Genomic DNA, 7,072 nt, shown 5'->3' on the forward strand with positions numbered 1-7,072 from the left:
CTATCTCAGTATTGTTGAAGCACTATACGCTGCTAGGCTCACTTTTAACAACACCATGACAAAATTATATTTTAGCTATTTAATGCTAACAAACTTACATCAAAAGTTAGATCAGGAAAGATGTTCTGTCAGTATTCCTGGAACAAATTTGTTCTTTTGTTCTGGTGAAAATACTGGTCAAGTGATATTCCCAATGCACTCTAGCTAACAACTGCCTAGTTTCACAGTCACTAGTACAGGCTACTACTCTGTATCAGGGGGTGTACTGACCTGCAGGGAAAACAGAGGATGAATGTCTAGGAAGCAGGTACTATCCATGCAATATATACCCAACGATGAGCGGCTTGGTATGTGACCACAAAATGTTAAGAAAACCTAATATAGGCAATAACTATTAATAATAGTATAACAATTGTTCATTGTAATAAAAAGAAGTATCTATTTTTAAATATAATATTACGTATATGCATAAAAGATATATACGATTTCATTAACAATTATAATATTGACAATATTCATTAATTATTGATATGCATGAATAATAACAATTGTATTGTTGCTATTGACACAGCATACAACCATAATGTTATAGTCTAATGTAAAGGGGTTCAAAGTAGACGAGTATATCATGCATTGTACATAGCTAATATTAACAATTAAAAGCTGCTAATGAAGAGTGTCCAAATGATTTGAGGGAGCTCTGGCATAATTCATTTACCCAATCTATAGCTAGCTCTTTATTCTCTGATGAGTTCTAATCCAACTTGATCTGTCTTGACACCAGAAAGAGGCAGGAATAAGAGTAAAGTGAAAGTAGAAATGCAAAAGGAAACTAGCCAAATAATTAATATGGTAATTGTGGTAAGTAATGATGTTCACTAGTTTAAGCTTACTAATATTAATGGTAGCTCATCCTAGGTCATAATGGTAGTATATCACTACAAAAGTTTGCGTCATTTCATCCGAGGCTGTGGTTACCATAGTTCAGGCACATGATGTGTAAACCAATACTGACCACAAAGCTAAACTTAGTGTACCTTAATTTGTACAAAGCCATCTAAAGTAGAATTTGTAGTTTATCATGCAATAATTGAAGCCATAGTATCATGTGCATAATGTAAACTCAATACTGACCACAAAGCTAAACCTAGTGTACCTTAATTTGTACAAAGCCATCTAGAAGCCAAAAAGTAGAATTTGTAGTTTATCATGCAATAATTGAAGCCATAGTATCATGTGCATAATGTAAGCCCAATACTGACCACAAAACCTAGTGTAAAACTCACTACGTACAAAGCCAACTAAAGCCAAAAATAGACTTTGTAGTTTACTACCCAATAATTGAACCCATGAGTGGACATTGTAATTCACCTAATTACATTATTCTAATTAAAATTTTATCCGTTATTATCAATGCTAAACTGAAGAAAGGTACCTGTACTCTTTAAAAAAATATCATAAAATGTACCATTCAATTAGACCTTGGCTATCATAGTCAATGTAAGACCAATTTTAAACTACCACACTTACCACAAAAGTAAACCTAGTGTAACTCAATATGTATAAAGCAAACTAGAAGTCACAGAATAATATTTGTATGTTTTATTGCATAATAATTGAAGCCATAACCAAATAGTATTTCAAACTGAACTGAACAGAACATAATGCTCTTTTAATATTATACTAATGTTTAATAATAATAGACTTACCAATGAAGCTATTCTGTAAGTCATGTTAGTAGGCATAGATGCTCATTTATCTACAGTTTACTAATTGTGGGATGTTTGTGTACACCCATGTATTATTATGTACATTGTACATCTACTATACATGTATATTAGCACTATACTGTTTCATTAACATTGACATACATGCTCTAGTAATTTTTTTAGTTTATATCAACAACCACTTTGTAGAATATTTGAACAATTTTCCTATAGAATCTAGAGTTCATGTTAATTACTCATTGTTATGATAAAACTATTACATCCTACAGATTATACAGTGAGTAATTTAAAAAACCTTTAATTCCATTGTGTTTTACTGATGTATCTACATTACAATTACTTTGTCAAAGTAATATATTAATTATGACATGTATATATATACTTTAAAAACTATAAACCTGTACTAATATTAGTGTTCAATGACAAAGACTTCCATGTTTACACAAAATAGATTATTACACTACTGAAACTAATGTAAAAGTGGATTATAGAAATTCTTACAACTGTTAGCACACTAAATCCATTTTATATAGGAATTGTAAGTGTAGTTAATGTGTATTATAATGTAGTGTGAAAATATTTTTATATGTGAATTGTATGATTCACTTTGTCCATTTAGTGGAAGCTTATGTAAAAAAAGACAGCAGAGAAACAAAATAATATTTTGTGAATATCATTTAAAAGTCATGCAATAAACTACCAACAATAATGATAATTATAACAATATTGATTTATAATAAGAGTGTCCATAGGACAGATACATATTAATGAATAGAAGAGTTACAATCAATAATAATAATTATTGATTATAAATATTGTACAAATAAATAAGACTACAAGGTCATACCTGGAAAAATAGAATGAAACAATATTGGCCCACGAGTTGGTACAAAGACTTAAATATATTAGTGCGTGTTGTTTTTGCAATGTGTATAATTCTCTAATGAAACTGTCTTTTTAAAATGGATCTAAATGTTTCTTGCTGACAAAATCCTACTATGCTTGATTTGTAGTACGACACAACATTAATATACTGTATATATATGTAATTAATAACTACTTTAAATGTTCAAGTACAAGGATCGATGGATAGACATATACCCAGTTATGAATATTGTTATAATGATTTCATTTATAGTTAACAATATGAATATAATTTAATTGTTAATGGAGGGTTACAAATTATTTAGCTAAGTTCTGACACAATTCACTTACCCAGTTACCAATTTACTTTCTGATTAGTTCTCATCAATTTGATCTGTCCTGGACAACGAAAGAGACATGGATAACATTTGGAGTAGGAGGATAGAACTATAAATGAGAGTAGGTGGATAATTAATGAGGTCATTGTGGTAAGTATACTAATGTTTACTAGTTTAGAGATTACTAATGGGATCTATCATTGTCATAATGGTAAGTACATCACATAGAAACATGGTGTCATTTCAACCAAGGATTTGATTATCATCTACATGATGTAATATTTTACAACAAAGTTAAACCTAGTGTAACCTCAATGGGTAAAAAAGCCAAGTAGAAGCCAAAAAGTAGTCATTGTAGTAACTTACTAATGAGATCTATACTTAGTCACAGTAGTAAGTACTGATGGTTAGTAAAATACAAACTACAAATATATATATTATTTAGACACTTGTTATCACTTTCAATTTCATTCTCGTAAAAATGAGATAAATGTTATCAGACGAGAATGTTTAAAGACTGTTTCTTTGCATTGTTAATTGCTAAGTAATAAAGAACCACAAAGACATAACTATAAACCAAAATGTATAGACACAATATGTACTTGTACATTGTGTATGTTTACATGTATATGTACATTTGTTGTTATGTAAATTATACATGCTACAATTAGTGCTAGGGTTTTTCCATGGAAAATGAGTCCACACTTGATAATATTCAGTTATTTCAACAACAAATTTTGTGGTTACATAGATAGAATATTTATGTAGTAGAGTTCTTGCTTGGAATTATTTACTGTTATGATCACGATAGTACATACCATAGCACGAGTGAGGTATTCTCATAAACTTTTAAATCTCATAATGTTTCACTGACATATTAAGTCACCGAACTAGTTGGTCAAAGTAAATATTTTTACAATATATGTACTATTAAAGTATAAATATTGTACAAGTGTTAGTGTTAGTAATAGTAACTCTCTAAAGATATTAAAACCATCCTTTCAAAGTGGGATTTAAATATTTCCTTTGCTGACAAAAATAAACTGATGATGATGAATGAACAAAATCAATTTCTTAATCTCACTATGCTTGATTGGTAATACAACACAACATATATATATTGTATAGACATTGTAATTATAAACTACTTTAAATGTTCAGTACTTATGTATATAAATGTTGTCTACACACAGTGATAGGTTATTTGCATGATCCGCTGGAACAGTTAATGTGTAACCTTCGCTTTTTTAATATTAACTATATATCATACAAGGATGATAAGAATGAATAGAATGACAGGACAATTAAAATAAGCAAAGCTTAATCTTTTATAACTATTTGTTATGCAACAGTAAAAAGAATTCTCTATAAAGACTATTGTTATATTGAATAATAGTCATGTCTGTGTCTCTAAAACCCAGTTCTTGGCTTTTTTGAAAGTGGGTTATCCCTTTATCAACACAACTATAAATGATGTAGGATCATGTGGAATATGTAATGCATGTTGTTTTAGTAGAAGAGTCTTTGTTGTAGTTTTAGTTATGATAAAAATAAATTGATTATATGCATTTAAAGGTACATGTAGAAAGTACTGCATATAAGTATTAAATACTATGATTAATGTTATTTATCGAGCAAAATACAGCCAGACCATCACATTTAATTAGCACAAATAAATGACTATACCTTTGACATGTTTAGTATCATTTATTTTTAATGTATCACAACATAGACAAGAAAGAAGCTTATACAAGTTGGACAGCTAATACAAGTCAGTTAGGAATTCCTCGATCTGGCTGTCAAAGGAGAGACAACAAACAAAAAAATACTAGGGAAACCAGTTGGAATAGCTAAAACATAAAATTAATTATTGGTTACCTTATAACAATTATATATAGTTGGTTAAAGAAAGAATTAGAGGTCTATTGTTATAAGTGTCAATTTAAAGAAGTTTCATTTAGAAGTTTAAGATTGGCAGGTATTAGTAACACAAAACAGGAAAGGAAAACAAAAAAACAGGAAGTATATTATACATTTGATTTTAGTTATAATAACTATTATTAATAACAATTAGAGGCAGGGATAGAGTAAAGTGAAAAGTAGAAATGCAAAAGGAAACTAGCCAAATAATTAATATGGTAATTGTGGTAAGTAATGATGTTCACTAGTTAAGCTTACTAATATTAATGGTAGCTATCCTAGGTCATAAGGGTAAGTATATCACTACAAAAACTTGTGGGTCATTTTCATCCGAGGCTGTGGTTACCATAGTTTCAGGCACCATGATGTAAGCCTAAAACTAAGTTACCACAAAAAAAAGCTAAACCTAGTGTACCTTAAGTGTGACAAAACATCTAAAAGTAGATGTTGTTTATGCAATAATATGAAGCCATAGTATCATGGCATATGTAAAAACTCAATACTGACCAAAAGCTAGACCTAGTGTACCTATTTGTACCAAAGTTCATCTGAAGCCAAAAAGTAGACTTGTGTTATCATGCAATAAATGAAGCCATAGTATCATGTGCATAAATGTAAACCTCAATACTGACCACAAAGCTAACCTAGTGTACCTTAATTTGTACAAAGCCATCTAGAAGCCAAAAGTAGTTTATCATGCAATAATTGAAGCCATAGTATCATGTGCATAATGTAAGCCCAATATTGACCCCAAAACTAGTGGAACTCACTACGTACAAAGCCAACTAAAAGCCAAAAAATAGATTTTGTAGTTAAAATACCCAATAATTGAAGCCCATGACGTGGACATTGTAATTCACCTAATTAAATATATTCTAATTAAAATTTTATCCGTTATTATAATGCTAAACTGAAAGAAAGGTACATGTACTCTTAAAAATATCATAAAATGTACCATTCAATTAAGACCTTGGCTATCATAGTCAAGTAAGACCCAATTTTAAACTACCCACTTTACCACAAAAGTAAACCTAGTGTAACCTCAATGTGTATAAAGAAAACTAGAAGTCATAGATAATATTTGTATGTTTATTGCATAATAATTGAAGTCATAACCAATAGTATTTCAAACTGAACTGCAACAGAAACATAATACTCTTTTATATATTATACTAATGTTTAATAATAATAGACTTACCAATGACAGCTATTCTGTAAGTCATGTTAGTAGGCATAGATGCTCATTTATGTACAGTTTACTAATGTGGGATGTTTTTGTATCACCATGTATTATTCTGTACATTGTACATGTACTATACATGTATATTAGCACTATATTGTTTCATTTACTTTGACATACATGCTCTAGTAATTTGTCAGTTATTTCAATAACAAACTTGTAAATTATATGAACAATTTACTATAGAATCTAGAGTTCATGTGAATACTCCTGTTATGATATACTATTACAATCAACAGATTGTACAGTTGACATAATCTTAATTCCATTGTGTTTTACTGATGTATCTGACCATTACAAATTACTTTGTCAAAGTAATATATTAATTATGACATGTATATATATACTTTAAAACTATAAACCTGTACTAATGATTAGTGTTCAATGACAAAGACTTTCCATGTTTACACAAACATAGATTATTACACTACTGATATAATGTAAAAGTGGATTATAGAAATTTCTTACAACTGTTTAGCACACTAAACTCATTTTTATATAGGAATTATAAGTGTAGTTAATGTGTATTATAATGTAGTGTGAAAATTTTCTATATGTGAATTGTATGACTCACTTTGGCCATTTAGTGGAAGCTTATGTAAAAAAGGACAGCAGAGAACAAAATAAATATTTTGAACGATCATTTAAAAGTCATGCAATAAACTACAACAATACATGATTATACACAATATTGATTTATAATAAGAGTGTCCATAGGACAGATACATATTAATGAATAGAAGAGTTACAATCAATAATAATAATTATTGATTATAAATCTTGTACCAATAATAAGATAGACTACAAGGTCATACCTGGAAACCAATAGAATGAAACAATATTGGCCCAGAGTTGTTTACAAAGACGTTAATATATTAGTGCGTGTTGTTTTTGCAACGTGTGATAATTCTCTAATGAAACTGTCTTTTTTAAAATGGACTTAAATGTTTCTTTGCTGACAAAACTCCTACTTGCTGATTTGT

This window comes from Gigantopelta aegis, unplaced genomic scaffold (genome assembly GCF_016097555.1).
Source record: "Gigantopelta aegis isolate Gae_Host unplaced genomic scaffold, Gae_host_genome ctg2030_pilon_pilon, whole genome shotgun sequence".
Taxonomy (NCBI): domain Eukaryota; kingdom Metazoa; phylum Mollusca; class Gastropoda; order Neomphalida; family Peltospiridae; genus Gigantopelta; species Gigantopelta aegis.